Below are 21110 nucleotides of genomic sequence, written 5' to 3' on the forward strand. Positions count from 1 at the left end.
TTCATTTACAGGAATAATGGAAGGCAGTATGTTACTGAAATGGAGAGGGATTACAGGGATTAAAGATACTGTGTACTGGGGGGTTCACTCAGACCCGGTCAGACATGGGAGGTTTTGCTCCATCCCTGATCGTCTCTTCCCAGACACCCCAAGTGACCCCATTGCTCTCCGTACACATGGAATACTTTGATGTGGTTGATTGGTGGTGGGGATGGTGTTTTGAAACGTGCATCGAGGGGACGGCCTTTATCCAAAATATATTCATTCCTTTCTACGTGGAGACCCGATGACGATGGGACTGGCTGACTGCTTCTGAATGAAGAGGCCGTGACTGCTGCCAGGACAGTGGGTATTCACCGACATGATGTACTGTGATGGGCACGCTGTGACATTAATGGAGTGAGAGAGAGCTCCTTCAGTTCCTCTACATCTCCGCATTGACATGGATACTTTGCAGATGCCATAGACACCATCGGGAATCCCACTATCCAGTATAGATACAACCGGCAGCTCCCTGCTGAGGGAGAAACAATCTATTTACCTCATACACCATATATATCCTCCATCACCGAATGTTGAGATACTGGGAGATGATGGATATGTCACCTAGTCCTGCCTGGAAAGTTCTGGATCATTGAAGCTGAATGAAACAGTGACCCTCACAGCCCCTGGCAGCACCATCCTCCCCCTGGTGTGAGGCTGCAGGGCGTGTTGAAGGAGGTGACACCGCTCTGTGACCAGCTCCTTGTTCAGTCAGGGTCCCCTCATACTTTGATCCTGGGTTAAGTGGAGTTTGGGAAATTGTTCCTGGAAAACCCGGGGTGGATACAGCAGATCCCTTTCCCCACACACACTCACTGTGTGATTTCAGAGCTTCCCCTCTCTACAGCCTCTGCTCCATTTGTTGTTCATGTTACAGACCCAGATGCTGTAGCTGCAGTCCCCGTGCTCCATCCAGAGTTGGGTCACCAAATCCTCAGATCTCCCTGAATGTCTGAGGCAACTGACAGCACAACCTCCAGCAAAACATCCCCTGCCCCTCCACTAAATTTTCAATTGCAGAAGCCAGTCAGAAGCCACTCGCTACAAGTGTTTTCGACCAGACCAGATTCCCTCAAAATATTTCCAGAAGGCCGTTTAGACCCAAACCTTTACTTATTTTAAATATAGATGTGAAGTGTGTGTTTCAGTTATGTTGTGACTAGTCAAACCACTCAACTTTGAGCAAAATATAATCTATTCAAATGCTTTAGTTAAAATACAATCAAAGAAAAGAACGTTTTGGGATAGCTTAAATGTTGGAACACTTACACAAACAATAGATACCGTACCTGTTTGGTTTACACCGCTTGGCACAAAGATATATTCAAATTAAGATCCTTACAGCAGTTTTCCAATCCAGAGGGAAACAAGATGAACAGAGATCTCAGAGAGAAAAGCAGCTGGGGATCATGTATTGAAACGTCCAACACTTCTGGGATCCCCAGCAGCTTCTGAATGCTGCAGCTAAAAGTAAAATGAGGAAATCTGGTCTGGGAGAGCTGGCCACTGCCCTTCCATTGTTACCACCGTTTTAATGAAACCTAAAATCTCAGTTATTTATTTAAACTGTTTTCAGACAGCAGTTCTGCACCTCTGCCTTTAACACCTCTCTTCAAAAGAAAACCCCAAGAGAAAATAACCTTTTTAACAGTGATAGTGTCCTCACAACTCCATCTTTAATAAAATAATCCATCAATACACAATGGTGGATTCATTTTAGACATCCTACTCTTCCTCTATTAGTAGACTGAAATGCATTTATATTACATTGACTCTGAGCATACAAATATTCACATCTATTTCGATTTCAGTCATTTTACTCCTGCCACAGAATGCCTTTGTCTTTCTTCATCCAAGTCTCCACACTTAGGTTTTATCACCCTGTCGCCTGTATAGTTTCAAACTGAATCGTAGCAATAATAAGCTCAATCGAAACAGACTGGTATTTTTCTCCCTAAACTTAACCAAAAACTTTAAGGGGTTATGATCAGTGATAAAGATTTGTCTCAGGTATGTTATTGGCAATGTAAATCTGAAATGTTGCAACGCCAACACCAAGGCCTCCTTCCCCATTGTGGAATAAATCTGTTGATGTTTCCACTGGACACTCCAATCACACGTTACATAATGTAGCGCTTCTAATCTCTCCACTACTCCCTCTGAATGACATAGCTCCTCATGTCTCAGCATAAAAGAATTACATGCTTCTGTACCTCTTAATGCTCTAACCTCTTTACCTGCTACTCCTGGCCTATGCCTGTAAACCTTAACAAGACCTCGCACATTCTTCTCCATCTCTCACAGAAACCAAACTTTGATTTCTGAACTCAATCATCATCATCAGCCATTTCAGCTTCTAATCTTGCCGTTTTAACTCTGCTCTTCCACACGAGTTTTCACGGCTGCAGCAAGTGAATTGTTGAACTTCTCCAAAATAAGAATCTTTCTAAGAGTGTCATAGGTTTGCTCTGTTTTTAATACCCTTACCACCTTTCAAAATTACTTTGTTTGATCCTTTCAAACTCAATGTGCGTTTAACCAGAGACTCTCTTTTAGATTCCTGTAACGCTGTCTGTCAGTGTCTGGCCCAAGCTCATAGACACTTCAGATGGCTTTCTACACACCTCATACTCCCCAGATACCTCCTCCGATAGGGATGCAAATACCTATCAGCTTTGGATCAAATAAACTCACATGGTCACTGGTGTCTGCATTTGTTTAGCCACTTTCTCAAATGAAATTCAAAAGGCTTCCCCATCCTTCTCATCAAATTTAGAGAATGCCTGGATGCATTTAAACGGAACCTCGTTAGGCCATTGGTTACAATAGGGTTGCTCAACCGCACTATCCTCCTCATCCCACCGACATTCTACCTTCATCTCCGCCTTCTATATCAACTTTCGTCTCTAATTGCTAACTTTTTAAGTTGAAACTCTCTGCTTTTCTTCTACCCTTTTCTCTCTTTCTTCTTCGTTTCCCTTTCTTTTATTTCTACTTTTCATCATAATTCAAACTCTTTCAATTCCTTCTCAGGTTCAAAGACCATCATTTGAAATTGAATTCCAGCCATTTCCAAAGAGTCTGATGGCGGTTCTACTAAACGTAATTGCCGATCTATAGCTGTAATTATCTCTCATTTTCTCACAGACAATCGCAACCCTAACTCCAGGTTGTTTGTCAATTCCGAAAACTTTACCATCATTACCTTTTGTAAAACCGCCAACTTCACTTTTCCACACCCAGAGAACTCTTAAGGACTGAATCTTTTTACACAAAATACTGTTTAAACCAACCAAATTCAACATCCAGAAAAAAGACACTATCAACTACCATACACGACCTTTGAACCCAATAGCCTCCTGGTGCATACTCTCCAGTGTCTGCTTGAGCTTATTCTGGATGATTTGGTTTCCTCCCACATCCAAAGATGTGCATATCAGGTGTATTGGCCATGATAAATTGTTCATAGTTTTCAGGGATGTGTAGGTTAGTTGCCTTGGTCGGGGTAAATGTGTAATAATAGGGGAGAGGAATGGGTCTGGGTAGGTTACTCCTCGGAGGGTCGGTGTGGACTTGTTGGGTCGAATGGCCTGCTTGCACACAGTAGGGATTGTAATTCTAAACCCAATTTGGTATTATCGATTTAGAACCGGACAAGAGTCCCCAGTTTGCTATAGACCAACCAGACTGCCTCAAACTACTTTAAGAAGGTAGGTTGGATGCCAACCTTTCCTTATTTTAAAGGTAGATGTGAGTTGGATGTTCCAGATGTCAAACTATTCAAACCACTCACCATTAAGCAAAACACAATATATTTAAACACTCTAATGAAAATCTAATTAGAAATGAAGATGAATTTAGAATAATTTTTCTATTGGCAATCTTAACCGAATAATGGATACAGTACCTTCTACTAATGAACTGTTCCAATATATCAATATCCCATAAACACACCCCTTGGCAAAAAGGAACTTTCAGACATGCATTCTTGCATACAGTTCTCCAATCCACGAGGAAACACCATCAAGTGAGGTTCCAGAGAGAATAGCAGCTGTGGATAATTTACTGAAACTTACAACCCTTCTCGCACCCCAAGCACTTGGTGATTGTTGTAGCTACAATATAAAAAAACCTAGAAATCCTGGTCTGTGCCAGCTGGCCATTCTATCTGCTATTTATTTAAAAAACCCTAAAAGCCCCATAAGTTATTTACTTGAGCCGTTTTCAGTAGGCAGTTTTGCCTTTAAGGTCTCTTACTAAAAAAAGGGAGAAAATAACCTCTTATTTAAAAAGTGACAGCAATGTCAGGCAATTTATATGCGTGGTCCTTTACTCAGTGGGCTTCCTTTTGTTACTAATCGTATGGTCACCTGAGAGCGACAGCCACAGGTACAGACCAAGTTACAAGGATGTTTCTCATAACTTCTGAAACACCCCTGTCCATGGACCATCACATGGGACATACCGGGAAGTGAACAACAGCCTGACACACCCCATTTCATTATTTCTGAGCTACACAATGCCAGCACTCGATATATTAGGGAGGCCAAAACCCAAGGCCAGGGAAAGAAAGAAAGGGACAAGAGATTCACATTAAAGACAGAAACAGACAGTTAATTAACTGAAAAGATGTTGTGGAAATATGTGGAAAACGTCAGGGCAGTGGGACTAACTGGCGAAGTGAGATCTTCGAGAGTAAAATTACAAGAATGAGAACATTGAATAAAGGCATTGTCAGATCAGCTGAAATGGTTTGTTACATCAAGTTCTCAATCTGCTTCACAGAACACCACAAACAACATAAACTGGGACAAGATGACAGCCCAGCATGGAGAGCTCTGCAGACCATGCTAGTGTGTTGCTCAGTAAACTGCACTATCTGCACAGCATGAGAGTATGGCAAACTTTACTATCATACGCTAACTATACTCGCAACAGATTTACTGCTTACACTGGGAAGGTTTGCTCTCTCTGCGCGCGCGTGTGTGTGTTCATCAGAGACTGAGGGAGAGTGCGTGTGTGTGTGGGGTTGAATGCAAAACTCATTGTTTGAGAAGGAACACACATGGAGGAAATTATTTTAAATACGAACAACAGGCAAGCTTTTTGTTAATCAGTAGAGAGAGCGAGAGAAGTTTCATGGACAGATGAGCTAAAGTGTTTGAGAATGTTAAAATAAAGGCATTGCCAGACACAACAGCAATATACATCGGCGTGCACATGAATGACAGATGGATGGGAGTGTGGTGTGAGTTCAAATCAGATTTGTTTCGGCAGGTTTGAAGCCGGGAGCGTCAGCAGCAGATTATTGGCTTCATTAAGACTGTATTTCATAGCTCAAGGTTCAAACAGCAGATGGAATAAACCAGTGAGATATATTCTGGAGTAGTGAGTATTTCAAGTTAGAAATGTCAGGGAATGGTGTCAAGAATCAGCTCATAGTCAAAGGGATCTCCCACAGTTGTGACCTGACTGCTTCAGCTGCAGATATTGGCCAGGAATGGGTTGGAAACAGTGGAAGGAAGTGGAGTTTGTAACCAGAGCAGTAGACAGTGACCTCCATGCTCTTAACAGTAAAGGAAATGAGACAATGCATTTGGTTCTCCCCTGAAACTGAATAGATCAACATACAGACCCATGAGTAACACAACCAGAACAGAGAGCTAGACAGTAATTGAACACCTTCATTAATGTAGTTCGTAGTGGTCTGTAGAGTGAATATCTGGATGGAGAGATTCAACAGGAACAATAATAGTGGCAGGAAGTGTAGATAATATGAAATAACAATAATACACTCATGACTGGTTTATAGAAAACAAAATCTGGATAGTGACACTCACCAGGAACACCAACGATAGCCAGGAAGGGATAATAAAAGTATTGAATAATGAGAAGAGCGAAATAGATCCGCAATGATAATGGCAACCAATCAAATTCAGAAAGATACCAAACATAATCGGAGAAGCTCCTGTCTATTGTTGGAATATTCCTGTCTAATGTTCTCAGATTCTGATCCATTGTTGGAATATTTCAGTCTAATGTTCTCTGATTCTGATCCATTGTTGGAATATTTCAGTCTAATGTTCTCTGATTCTGATCCATTGTTGGCACATTCCAGTCTAATGTTCTCTGATTCTGATCTCTCCTCACCCTCTCTCTGGATCTGCTAATCCCTGTCAGTGCTGTCAGTGATGCTCCCGCTCATGTTATGGGTTGACACATTGAACGGAGCCCATTTATCATTAAAAGATGGAAAGCTTCCACTGAGATAATTAGAATCCATGGAGATTGGCATTAATCACAGTCACTGAACAAACAGGCCCAGTTAACCAATTCATCACTTTTCATTTACTGGTTTTGGACGGAATGGATAAGGTTGCTGAGGGATGGACCATAAATCTTTCAATATTTTTAATCTTTTTTCCCCTTGTATATGAGAGTATTAACAGAACACTGCAGCGGTCTATATATGTTCCACTCTGTCTATGAAAATAGGCAGTTATAAAATGACAGATCTGCTGCGTAAAAAAAAACGTCTGGTGGGCAAGTTTCTAGATACCTGAAACAATGTACGGTACTTATTGACCAGTGTGAGGCTACTCCTGGTTTTAATGTCCTGTTTTCAAATCCTTTCATAACCTTGAGACAGAGCATTGCGACTGCTGCTCAGTAACAGGCCAAAGCAATTCTGTCCCTATGGGCCCCTTACAGAGGGATAGGAGAATGCCATTCAGCCCATATTAACCTGTTGCTACTTGAAAGGTGGAAAGTTGGAATATTGGCACATTTTGCCAACAGAATCATTCAAAACAAAGAGATTTGTCACTGCAGCTGTATGAGGTGTCACTGAGAGGGCACCTGGAGTACATTGTGTTGTTTGTGTTTCTGTAACTGAAAAGGAATGGGTCTCCATTTGATACAGTTGACCGGCTGCTCGTAATCCACAGGTTGCTGTGTCTCGGATCTGTTACACAGGGACAGGAGGAGGCCATGCAGCCTCTCGAGTGTGTTTAGAAGAACTGGAGGAGGCCATTAAGCCTCTTGGGTCTATTACAGAGGGACAGCATTTCCAGTGTAATACAGAGGGACAGGATGAGCCTATTCAGTCTCTCGAGCCCGTTATAGAGGCACAGGAAGTGTTTATTTAACTTTCAAGTTTGTTATGCATAAATATTAGTTTTAAATTAATTATGGAATCGGAAATACCTGATGTCAACATTAAAGTTCTAACTTTGAACAAGGCCAATTTTGAAAGTGTTAGGTGAGCCCTGTGAAAGGCAGATTGGGATATCCTATTCACAGGTAAAGGGATGGTTGGTAAATGCAAGGCCATCAAAACTTGGTTTCAGAGAGTCCAGAGCAAACGTGTTCCTATTAGTGAGAGGGGCAAGGCTGGTGGGTGCAGGGAGTGTTGGATGGCTATATATATTGATGTTATGGTCAAGGTAAGGAAGGAGGCATATGTCAGGTAAACAGAGCTGAGATCAAGTGAATCCCGAGAGGTGTATAAGGGCAGCAAGTGTATCATCAATCGGGAAATCGGGCCAGGAAAATGTGGACAAGAGATTGCTTTAGAAATTGGGTTAATGAGGCATTGAACAAATTCTACAAATCCTTCAATGGCAAAAGATTAACTAGGGAGACAATAGGGCCCCTTAAAGATCAGTAAGGCTACCTATTTATGGAACCACAACAAATTTGAGGGATACTAAACAAGTATTTCTCCTCAGTATTTAATGTGGAGGAGGTTACAAGAGCGAGAGAATGAAGAAATATGCAATGATACCTTGAAAAGTGTCTATATTACAAGGAGGTGTTGGACATTTTAAAACACATAAAGGTGAACTAATCCCTGGGACCTGATCAGTTGTATCCCAGATGTTTGCGGGAAGCTAGGAAATAGATTGCTTATGCATTTTGCTGATATATTTGTAACATTGATTTTCACAGGTGAGGTGTCAAAAGACTGGAGGCCTGCTAACATAGTGCAATTATTTAAGAAAGTAAAGAAAAAACAGGTAACTCTAGATTGGTGAACATGACGTCAATGGTGACTAAATTGTTGGAGGGGATTTCGAGGAAAAAGATCGATATGTATTTGGAAAGACAAGGACTGAAGAGGGCTTTGTACATTGGAGATCACGTCTCACTGACTCGGTGTAATCTTTTGAGGAAGTGTTGAAGATGATTGATGAAGACAGGACAGTGGATGGTGTCTTTATGGAATTCAGTAAGATTACCAAAATGGTCTACATGGTAGACTGGTTAGCAAGGTTAGACTTCCTCGGATCCAGGGAGAACTCACCATTTAGGTCCAAACTTTTCTTGAATATTGGAGACAGGGCGTGACAGTGACATTTGTTCATTAAACGTGGAGACCTGTGACCAGTGGGGTGCCGCAAAGATCAATAGGGGGTCCACTGCCTTTTGTCACTTATACAAATCATTTACATTTGAGTATATGAAGTATGGTCAGTAAGTTTGTAGATAATACCAGATTTGGTGGTGTCGTCGACAGTGATGAATGATCTCTCAGACTATAATGGGACTTTGTTTAGGTGAGCCGAGGAGTGGCAGATAGAGTTTATTTTAGTGAAAGTTGAGGTGTAGCATTTTGGCAAAAAATATCAAGGCAAGACATGTAGGTAGGGTCCTGTCGAAAGCTGCCAATCAAGGAGAATTCCATAGAAGTTATCGAATCCCTACAGTGAGGAAACAGGCTTTTCGGCCCATCGAGGCCACACCGACCCTCTAAACAGTATCCCACTAGACAAACCCCTACCCTATCCCTCTGAGCCTGCATTTTCCATAGCTAATCCACCTCTCCTACACATCCCTGGGTACTTTACTCAATTTAGCATGGCCGATCTACCGTTATCTGTATATCTTTATACTGTCGGAGGAAAACATAACATCCGGAGGAAACTCATACAGACACGGGGAGAATGTGCAAACTCCACACAGGCAGTCATTCAAGGATGGAGTTAAACCCAGATCGCTGCGCTCTGAAGCAGCAATGCGAGTCACTGAGCTACTGTGTCACCTTGTGGGGCAGGTTCTCTGTTCCTTGGAATTGCCGTCACAGGTAGACAGTGCAGTGAAGAAGGCACTTGGTGATCTTCCCTTTATTGGTCCGTGCTTTGTGTCTAAACATTTTCACGAGGCGTTGCATCTGTACAGGACATTGGTTTGATCACTTTTGTAATATTGCCTTTAATTCCAGTTTCCCTGCTGTTGGAAAGATGTTGTCAAACTTGAAAGGGTACAGAAGAGATTTAAAATATTGTTGCAGGTGTTGGAGGGTTACAGCTACAGGGAGAGTTTGAATAGGCTGGGGCTATTTTCAAGTGTTGAGGCTGAGGGGTGATCTTAAAGGGGTTTATAAAATCATGAGGGGAATAGATAAGGTAAACAGTCAACGTCTTTTCCCAGGATAGGCGAGTCCAAAATTAGAAGACAAAGGTTTAAGGTGAGAGGAGAAATATTTTAAAAAGGGACATGAGGGACAACATTTTCACACAGAGACTGCTGTGTGTATGGATTGAACAGACAAAAGAGGTGGTGGAGGCAGGTACAGTTACACCATTTAAAAGGCATTTGGATGGATACATGAATGGGAAGGGTTTAGAGGGAGATGGGCCAAGTGCTGGCAAGGGGGACGAGATTTATTTAGGATATTTGGTTGGCATAGACGACCGGACTGAAGGATCGTTTTCTGTACTGTACATCTCTGAGACTCTATTGCCATTTGAGTGTATAACACAGGAACAGGAGGAGGCTACTCAGCTTCTGAATTCTGTCAGTCAGATTGTTTGCTCATTTACTGAGAGCAAAATACAAAAATACATCATTCAGACTTTGATGGTGATTTACAGAATCAGGAGAATTGCTTTTAGTGAACAGAAGCTGTAATGAATGTGAAGAGGCCATTCAGTCCCTCAGTTCCATTCCACAGGAGCAGGAGGTGAGCACAGAGCTATTGGAGCCTGTTACACAGGAACAGGAGGAGGACATCCATTTTCACAGACTTGGGATCAGGAAGCAGTCATTCAACTGCTTGAGAATGGGACACAGGAACAGCTGGGAGTCATTCAACTGCTCGAGGCTGGGACACGGGAACAGGAGGGAGTCACTCAAATGCTCGAGACTGGAACACAGGAAGAGAAGGATGTCATTCAACTGCTCGAGGCTGGGAAATAGGAACAGGAGGGAGTCACTCAACTGCTTGAGACTGGGACATGGGAACAGGAGGGAGTCACTCAACTGCTCGAGACTGGGACACAGGAACAGGAGGGTGTCATTCAACTGCTTGAGACTGGGACACTGGAATAGGAGGCGGGCATTCAACTGCTTGAGACTGGGACACAGGAACAGAAGGGTGTCATTCAACTGCTTGAGACTGGGACGCAGGAACAGGAGGGTGTCATTCAACTAATTGAGACTGGGACACAGGAACAGGAGGCAGTCATTCAACTGCTTGAGACTGGGACACGGGAACAGGAGGGAGTCACTCAACTGCTCGAAACTGGGACACAGGAACAGGAGGGAGTCACTCAACTGCTCGCGACTGGGACACAGGAACAGGAGGGAGTCATTCAACTACTTGAGGCTGGGACATAGGAACAGGAGGGAGTCACTCAACTGCTTGAGACTGGGACATGGGAACAGGAGGGAGTCACTCAACTGCTCGAGACTGGGACACAGGAACAGGAGGCGGGCATTCAACTGCTTGAGACTGGGACACAGGAACAGGAGGGAGTCACTCAACTGCTTGAGACTGGGACACAGGAACAGAAGGGAGTCACTCAACTGCTCGAGACTGGGACACAGGAACAGGAGGGAGTCACTCAACTGCTCGAGACTGGGACACAGGAACAGAAGGGTGTCATTCAACTGCTTGAGACTGGGACACACGAACAGGAGGCGGGCATTCAACTGCTTGAGACTGGGACACAGGAACAGGAGGGAGTCACTCAACTGCTTGAGACTGGGACACAGGAACAGAAGGGTGTCATTCAACTGCTTGAGACTGTGACACAGGAACAGGAGGGTGTCATTCAACTGCTTGAGACAGGGACACAGGAACAGGAGGGTGTCATTCAACTGCTTGAGACTGGGATACAGGAACAGGAGGGAGTCACTCAACTGCTCGAGACTGGGACACAGGAACAGAAGGGTGTCATTCAACCGCTCGAGGCTGGGACATAGGAACAGGAGGGAGTCACTCAACTGCTTGAGACTGGGACATGGGAACAGGAGGGAGTCACTCAACTGCTCGAGACTGGGACACAGGAACAGGAGGGAGTCACTCAACTGCTCGAGAATGGGACACAGGAACAGGAGGGTGTCATTCAACTGCTTGAGACTCGGACACAAGAATAGGAGGCGGGCATTCAACTGCTTGAGACTGGGACACAGGAACAGGAGGGAGTCACTCAACTGCTTGAGACTGGGACAAAGGAACTGAAGGGTGTCATTCAACTGCTCAAGACTGGGACACAGGAACAGGAGGGAGTCACTCAACTGCTCGAGACTGGGACACAGGAACAGGAGGGAGTCACTCAACTTCTCGAGACTGGGGCACAGGGACAGGAGGGAGTCACTCAACTGCTTGAGACTGGGACACAGGAACAGGAGGGAGTCACTCAACTGCTCGAGACTGGGACACAGGAACAGGAGGGAGTCATTCAACCGCTCGAGGCTGGAACACAGGAACAGTAGGGTGTCATTCAACTGCTCGAGGCTGGAACACAGGAACAGGAGGGAGTCACTCAACTGCTCGAGGCTGGAACACAGGAACAGAAGGGTGTCATTCAACTGCTCAAGACTGGGACACAGGAACAGGAGGGAGTCACTCAACTGCTTGAGACTGTGACACAGGGACAGGAGGGAGTCATTCAACTGCTCGAGACTGGGACACAGGAACAGGAGGGAGTCACTCAACCGCTTGAGACTGGGACACAGGGACAGGAGGGAGTCATTCAACTGCTTGAGACTGGGACACAGGAACAGGAGGGAGTCATTCAACTGCTTGAGACTGGGACACAGGAACAAGAGGGAGTCACTCAACTGCTTGAGACTGGGACACAGGAACAGGAGGGAGTCACTCAACTGCTTGAGACTGGGACACAGGAACAGGAGGGAGTCACTCAACTGCTTGAGACTGGGACAGAGGAACAGGAGGGAGTCACTCAACTGCTTGAGACTGGTACACAGGAACAGGAGGGAGTCACTCAACTGCTCGAGACTGGGACACAGGAACAGAAGGGAGTCACTCAACTGCTCGAGACTGGGACACAGGAACAGGAGGGTGTCATTCAACTGCTTGGGACTGGGACATGGGAACAGGAGGGAGTCATTCAACTGCTCGAGACTGGGACACAGGAAGAGGAGGGTGTCATTCAACTGCTTGGGACTGGGACATGGGAACAGGAGGGAGTCATTCAACTGCTTGAGACTGGAACACAGGAACAGGAGGCGGTCATTCAACTGCTTGAGACTGGGACGCAGGAACAAGAGGGAGTCTTTCAACTGCTTGAGACTGGGACACAGGAACAAGAGGGAGTCACTCAACTGCTTGAGACTGGGACACAGGAACAGAAGGGAGTCACTCAACTGCTCGAAACTGGGACACAGGAGCAGGAGGGAGTCACTCATCTGCTTGAGACTGGGACATGGGAACAGGAGGGAGTCACTCAACTGCTCGAGACTGGGACACAGGAACAGGATGGAGTCATTCAACTGCTTGAGACTGGGACACGGGAACAGGGAAAGGAACAGGAGGTCGTCACTCAACTGCTTGAAACTGGGCCACAGGGAAATCTGTAGGCTAGTGAGGCCCCAGGATCCTGTTACACAGGAACAGGAGTAGCTGACTCACTTCCCACTAGTATGGGACATTGGGAGAGAAGAGGAGTTTGCTTGGAACAAACATAAATACATGAACAAGTTGGATTAGTGGTCCATTCCATCCTGCCCCACCATTCACTAATACCACGGCTGATCTGATTGTGATTTCCTCATTCCATTTTACGGAGACTGTCCTCTCTGCAGCCTCTGCTCTATTTGTTGGTCATGTTGCAGACCCAGATGCTGCAACAACAGTCACCATGACTCATCCAGAGGGTCGGGTCTAAGGATGAGTCAGGATTTGAAGGATCCAATCACAAGAATGAAAACACAAAATAAAGGTATTGCCAGATGTTTAGTTCTCTCACATTCGCAATCAAACTCACATAAACAGCCCATCCATAATGCATTCGGGATGGAGCACTGTGTATATATGGCTCGTGTACTGCTGAATGCAACCCAACAATATCCAGAATGGAACTCTGTGCAGCCCACACCAATACTTAATCTTTATTCTTGGGATAAATGTCCAGCGTGGGGAGAAGTGCAGACCTCACTGGTTTATTCATATATAAACACAGGTTGTTCCAGTTTTCGGTAACACTGTGTTAGATCACTGCCCAGTGTGGGGAAACTTGCTGGAAGTGACAGGATGTGCAGCTCCCATCCAGTTACAGCAGCATATCTCCACTGTACCTTGACAAGTTTTGATGCAGATGTGAAAATCATTGCAAGGGAGAGATGTAAATGAAAACAGTTGAAACACCAATAGTTCTGATTAAGGCGAGTATCCTACAAGTAGTTAAAGATGAAATAACTGAGGTATTATCCGATGAGGTTCTGTGAATGGTACAAGGAAGTAAGAGGAGGTTCATGATGTTGTCGTGGTTGTACTATAAGCCTCCAAATCATCAATGGGAATTAGAGGAACAAATATGCAGGGAAACTGGTGAGGGTAGCAGGAGCATTAGGATTGTCATAATAGGTGATTTAAATTTTCCTAACATAGACTGGGACATCCAGATGGTTAAGAACTTCGATGGAACGTAATTTCTTAAGTTTGTTCAAGAAAGTTTCCCAAGCAGTAAATAAAGGGTCCGACACGGGAAGGGACAAACTGTTGTGAAATAGGGATGGATAGGTGACGGTGGTAAAGTGGGGGAGTATTTTGGGAAAAGTAACTGGCGTTGTAGTAATTTTAAAATAGTTATGGGAGAGACCAAATTGGTCCACAGATTCAAGTTCTGAATTGGGCCAAGGCATATTTTGTTGGAATTAGACAGAGGATTGCAGGGGTTAATTGGAGTAGTTTGTTTTCAGGTAAAAGGATATTAGTCACGAGGGAGGGCTGTAAAAGTGAGATAGCTCGAGTTCAAGGTTTACATGTTCCTGTGAGGGTGAAGGGAAAGTGAGGCTGGAAGAGAAAACCCTGGATGACAAGAGATATTAAGGCTCTAGCCAGCAAAAAGGAGGCGTGGTTCAGGTACAGGCAACTGGAATTAAGGGAATCCCTGGAGGTATACAGGGGATACAGGAGTTTACTGAAGAAGGAAATCAGGAAGGCGAAAAGGGAGTATGAGATAGCCTTGGCTGAGACGATTAGGGTGAACCCAAGTTCACTATAGTAAAGAAAAAGAACAACTGGAGAGAGAATAGGACGCCTTAAAAACCAAAATAGGCACGCATGTGTAAAACTACAAGAGATGGTTGAGGTCCTCAATTTCCCCTCTGTGTTTACCATGAAGAAAGACATGAAGACTTGTGACCTTTGGGAGGTTAATTGTCATATCTTGGTACTGTCGAAATCACAGTAGAGGTGCTGCTGGACATATTAGAATGCACAAAGTCAGGAAACTCTCTTGGTCCTGACCAAATATATCCAAGAGGACTGCAAGAGGTGAGAGAAGACAGGGGCCAAGGTCCTGGAAGACTGGGCGGTAACAAATATATAGTGCCCTTCTTCAAGAAGGGCTGCAAATAAATGCCTGGGAAATACAGACCAGTAAGCTTCACATCTGTTTGCGGTAAACTACCTGAGAAGGTTCTGAGATACAAGATATGCATGCATTTGGAAAGACAGAGTTTGACTTGAAGCAGTCAGCATAGCTTTGTGCGTGGCAGATCAAGCCTTACAAATTTTATTAGGGTTTTTTAAGGAAGTGACCAGGAAAGTTGTCGAGGGCAGGGCGGTCAACATAATCTGTATGGATTTCAGTAAGGCCTTTCGTAAGATTCCACATGAAAGGCCGCTCTAGAAGGTTAGATCGCACAGACTCTAAGGTAAGCTGGCAATTTGGTTACGCAATTGGTTTGACATTATAAAGCAAAAAGCTATGGTGGAGGTATGCTTGTTGGACTGGAGGCCTGTGACTAGTGGAGTGCCTCAGGGGTCCGTACTGTCCCCATTGCTGTGTGTTATCTAGATCAATGATTTAGACGAGAGTGCACAATGCAGGTTAGTAAGTTTGCAGATGGCACTAAAATATTGAATGGTACAAGGAAGTAAGAGGGGGTTAGTGATGTTATAGTGGTATTGTTTACAGTGAGCAACATTATCAGAAATTGCAGCACTACCTTGATCAGCTGGGGAAGTGGGCTGAGAAAAAGCAAATGGAGTTTAATATAGATAAATGCTACATCTTTCATTTTGGAAAGTCAAATTCAGGTGGGAGTTTAATGGTGAATGAGAGGGCCTTGAGGAGTGTAGTGGAACAAAAGGATGTTGGATATCAGGTGCATGGTTGTCTGAATTTGAGTCGCAGATATACAGGACAGTGAAGAAGGTTGTTGGCACACTGGCCTACATCAGGGCATTGAGTATAGAAGTTGGGACGTTCTGTTGCCGTTGTACAGGATGTTGGTAAGGCTGCAGTTGGAGTATTGTGTTCAGGTTTGTTCACCTTGCCCTAGAAAGGATATTATTGAACGAGAAAGAATGTACAAGAAATTTACAAAGATGTTTCCTGGGCTAAAGTGTCTGCGTTATAGGGAGAAGTTGGGCAGGTTAGAACATATTTCCTCACAGCATAGAAAACTGAGGGGGATTATATTGAAGTGTACCTCTTATCAAATCATGAGAACCATGCATAGGGTGAATATTTCAATTTTTTTTGCAAGGTTGGGAAGCCAAGGACTAGAGGACATCTGTTAATGTTTGGAGAGGACAAAAATAAAAAGGAACCTGAGTGTCAACGTTTTTACATAGACTGTGTTTAGCCTTTGGTATGAGCTGCCAGTGGAAGTGTTTGAGATGGGTACAATAACAACATTAAAAAGGTATTTGGATAAATACATGGATAGGAAAGGAGCAAGGGCAGGGAAATGGGGTGAGTGTGGATGCACATTTTGGTCGGCATCTACCAGCTGGGCCGAAGGGCCTGTTTCCATGCAGTAGAATCATATGACTGTAAACATGTGTGTTTCAGGATAGAGACAGAGAGGGACAGACTGAGAAAAAATGTCATGGAAAGATATGTTCACAGGTTTTAGAATGCTGATATGAAGACATTTCGATAGTATCATGCAACACGGGTCAGTATTATGAAGAATTATGAGTGAATGGAATATTGCTGTGAGTTCAGGCGATGGGGAGTTTTGAATGAGCATTTGTTCTGCAACTTTGTAACTGGGAGTGAGGACAGCAGAGTGTTCGGCTCATTGAACTGTATAAAGCAGTAATTTGTCTCAGTGTCATTTTCATTGAGTGTGACAGAGAGATTGTCTTTACGAAGCTGAGCTAGTTTCCTGGTGCTGTCCTATCGAACTCACCTCATTAAATACCACCCACCCCACCCACCTCTCATTGAATGCCAGCCCGATTCCCCCACCCATCATGATTGGAGGTACTCACAGTCGCCAGGATTTCCCTAGATATTCCGTGTTCCCTGTCACTGGTGCCATCTTTAAAAGGCCAAGGGACACGGCTAAGTTTTCTCAGTTTGGAGCTGCCCTGTACAGTTTACCCCGATCATGGCAGATAGTTTGTTGACAGTGCATGGTGTGCATAGTGGATGGGCTAGTGCAGAGAGGGGCCATTGCCTTCCCAGAGGGGGCCATACTACCAGATCCACCGAGCATGGTCTGTGCTCACCACCAAATTCAATGCAGCATCTGCGGCCTGAAGAAATATCCAGCAAAACAGGACAAGCATCAATAACCTTCCCCGCTCTGTCAGGGTAATTGGTCTCTCTACTCCCTCACACTCATTGTATATCTGTTATAGCACGACCAAGGCGCATGCTCCACCACTCTCACTGCCACATGCAACAGCTTCGCTTTCTCTCTCTCTCGCCTTTGTAATACCCCTCACACAGTTAGAGAACATTCTGGAGAACACCGAATATGGAATGTTCCAGATAGTGTTCCAAATAATGCCCAGTTTAAGGAAAATTAGCAGTGCCCCAGTGTGTAACCACAAAAGAGGAAGGAGTAGAGATGCACGTTTTCCAAATCACACATATTTCAAACCATGTTGAGGCCATTCAGCCCTTCAAGTGTGCTCTAGCATTTAATAACTTCCCAGCTGATCTGGTGCTTTTCTCAGATACAGGAGCTTTCAGTCATTCAACCCTCTGCGTTCCTGTCACTGTCCAGACGGCACTCAGGCACTTTTACTTCAATTATCTTCAAGCGCCTGCTTGAGGGCATTTCTGATGGAACGCGCTCTCCTAACAGTATATTCCATCAACTGTATACTTTCATGCAACAGTCAGCATGCTTTACACAGACCAAACAAAAATATACTTTTATTTTATGGTTATAGATATCCAATCAGACTGTGTAATTCTGGTTATTTCAGTTGACTCACCATAATGATATTAAACCAAAAACAACTTCTAAACACGTCTTGTTATAAAATACAATTTCGAGCAGAGAATGTTTTTACCCTTGCTGGGCCCAAGGGCTTTTATCCACACTGTAAGGATTCTACTAATTATAAATCACTCAAGTAAGACACACCCCTTGCTGCCCACAGTTTAAACCTGGAATCCATTATCACAGGATGCTAATTATAGGGGTAAGAAACATGATTTTGACTGTATTGCCCTCAATGTGACGAATTGTCATTCATGCTTTAACAGTCTTGATAATTATTGAGTTATGACAATACTCCATAAATGTTATATCCGTTATCTGAACTGTACCACTTTCCTTGTTATGAGTGCTTCTCTTGCCCTTTGTCTGTGACTGTTTCTGTGTGTAACAGTTACACAGTCTCCCACTCAGTTGGCTGGACGGCACGTTTGTGATGTAGAGCGCAGGTTCAGTTCCTCACACTGACAGAGGTTACCAAGAAGCGGACGCTCTCTCAACCTCACCCCATCAGCCGAGATGTGGTGACCCTCAAGATAAACCACCATGAGTGGACTGTGCAATGAGAGTTCTTTGGGACTCTATTCTATCAATGTTAGCATTTTAATACTTTTAAAAATATCTTTATTGAAAAAGAGAATTTTAATTTTATAATAAACCAATAACAACACAACGCCAGTAACTGATCTAAATTGCACCCATGTGCATGTACATACAAAACAAGTTAAAAAAAATAAACAGACAGAAGGAAAACAAAAATTTAACAGTAAATAATGAATAAATAATACTGCTCAGTGTAACAAAATGATAGCTCTCGTTCTTCAAGAGCATTAGCTGATATCCCTTTTTATGTTCATTATTCCTCCTCTTTGGATATAAGATTCATTAGATAATATCGTCATGGCTGTATAAAAGCCCTTCTGAGAGTGGCAGATAAGCCTGTATCAAGGTAATTCAAAAAGGTCTGCCATGGTCTTATATAAATCTGTTTTTGGTGCACCATGCTGGTGAGAAAGGCCAAATGGATATTCTCCATGAAGAGCTGACGACGACCCAACAGACCCGGGCGGGGGGTGGGGGAGGGTGTTGGGTTTTTTTTGGGGGGGGGTGGTGATTCAGACACAACAGAATGCTTTTCCTAGCACAGAAACTAAGGATATTTTTTCACTTGTGCATCTGTGTAAAGTACCCTGGGCAGGCCCAGGAAAAGAGAAACCAGGTCCATCTCCAATTCAGTCCCCTGACCCACTCTCTCACACCTAACACATTGCTCCAATATTTATGAAGCCTGCAGCAGGACCACATGCAATGTGTAAGAGTGCCTGTAGTCATTCTGCATTTCGGACATGCTGAAGATAATCCCATTTTGAATTTTGGGAGATAATCTAGGGTCAGATAGGCCCTATGAAGAATTTCCAACTGCATGGAAAGGGTCCTATTACAGATGAAATTCTTCGAGCATTTTCACAAATATCCTCCTCTGGCTCCGAAGTGTTCTGAACCCCCAACTCTCTCTCGCAGACATCACAAAGCTGCACAGTTTCGTCTGAGGGGACACTCTCCAACTAATGATAAAGGGTACTGTGGGAGAGTGTATTCTAAGCAATAAGCACCCTCTTCTCTCTATTGGATCTGTAAGAGTCTGGTAAAAGTGTGTTTTTTAAAATCAAATCTCTGATCTGGAAAAGAAAGAGAAGAGGTCTCGACTAGCCAGTCCATACATACGAGTTATTTGATCAAATGACATCATTGTTTCTCCCTCAAAAAGCACGAGGTGCCTCAGTAGTGAGCATTGCTGCCTCACAGCACCAGGGTTCCGAATTTGGTTCCGGCATTGGGTGCCTGGCTGTGTGGAGTTAACATATTCGAGGCCTGTCTGTGTGGGTTTCCTCCCACAGTCCAAAGATGTGTTGATTAGATGAATTGATTATTGATAAATCACCCATAGTGTTCAGTGATGAGTAGGTTGGGTCATTAGTCAGGGGAAATATAGGATGGTACGGGAATGGGTCTGGGTGGGCTACTCTTCAAAGGGTCAAAGTGGACTTGCTGGGCCCAAGGGCTTTTATTGACACTGTAAGGATTCTACTAATTCTAAATCACTCAAGTAAGACACACCCCTTGCTGCCCACAGTTTAAACCTGGAATCCATTATCCCAGGATGACAACCCGGTATACCAATTATAGGAGTAAGAATCTATGGTATTGCCCTCAATCTGAAGCATTGTCATTCATGCTTTAACAGTATTGATAATTATTGGGTTATGACAATACTCCATAAATGTTCTCATTTTGTCTAAGACCAGCAGACCAATAAGGGTTCACTTTGTCTGAGAGGGTTCAATATCTAATCCTATTGACGCCGAGTCCTCAGCGGCCCCTGCACTAACATAGGATAAAAAAGGCCTGAATTCATAGCTTTTAATCTGGGAGATCTACTCCCCACAATGTGGGGCAGTTAAAATTTGGTTAGCTTGATAGAGAGTCGCTTATGGTGCCAAATGAAAGAGTTAACCAGCCATAAAATTTCCTAAATGTCTGTCTGGGAAACATCAAAAGAAGCTTTCACACGGGTTATAGTAAATGAGGAAGAACATTCATTTTAAGAACAGCTATCCGACCTATCCAGGATATTGGAGGTGCCTCCCTTCTTTGAAGGTCTTGTTTAATTTTTCAAACAAATAGACATAGTTCACGTTAAATAAATGATCAAAAATGGATGTAATGAATATACTGAAATAGAGAAACCTCCCCACCCCCCCACCCACCCCCATCCATTTAAAAGAAAAACAGGATTTACCCTCAAAATCTGGTATTTTCCTAAGGCCTCCCATAGGCATGGCCTCCAACTTTGTAAAATTAATCTTAAAGCCCAAAAAGGCGACGAACGAATTAATGCATTGCATCACGTGAGCTGCCGAAATTGCGGGATTTGACAAAAATATAAGACCTTCATCTACCAACAACATAATCTTACGTGACTTCTATCCCATTTCTGGGGCAGGTATGTTGGGGTAATATTCCCAGTTGTGCAGGATGCCAGCGAACCTAAGATTGTTTCAGGGATGGGGAAGAGATCAACCCTCTTGTGCTATTTATGCGAGTTCAAGAAGAAAATAAAATCTCTACTTGTGAAGTAGAACTGCCTCCAGACATCCACCAGCTCTAGTTCTGCACACAAATCCACTAATTGCGTACATTATGACGAGGGTATTGGGGACCTTTGGACATTCTGTCCACCGTGGGGTGCATAAGAGAGTTGAAATATCCTCTACAATAATGTGCCATGATGCAAGATAACTTAATTTGGGAAATGCATGTACCAGGATTTTAAGCGGGTGCACTGAGTGGCAATTCAAAATACTGTATTAATTCCCACAGTTCAAGACTTTGAGGATCATGATCCT

Source organism: Chiloscyllium punctatum, chromosome 23 (genome assembly GCF_047496795.1).
Source record: "Chiloscyllium punctatum isolate Juve2018m chromosome 23, sChiPun1.3, whole genome shotgun sequence".
Taxonomy (NCBI): Eukaryota; Metazoa; Chordata; class Chondrichthyes; order Orectolobiformes; family Hemiscylliidae; genus Chiloscyllium; species Chiloscyllium punctatum.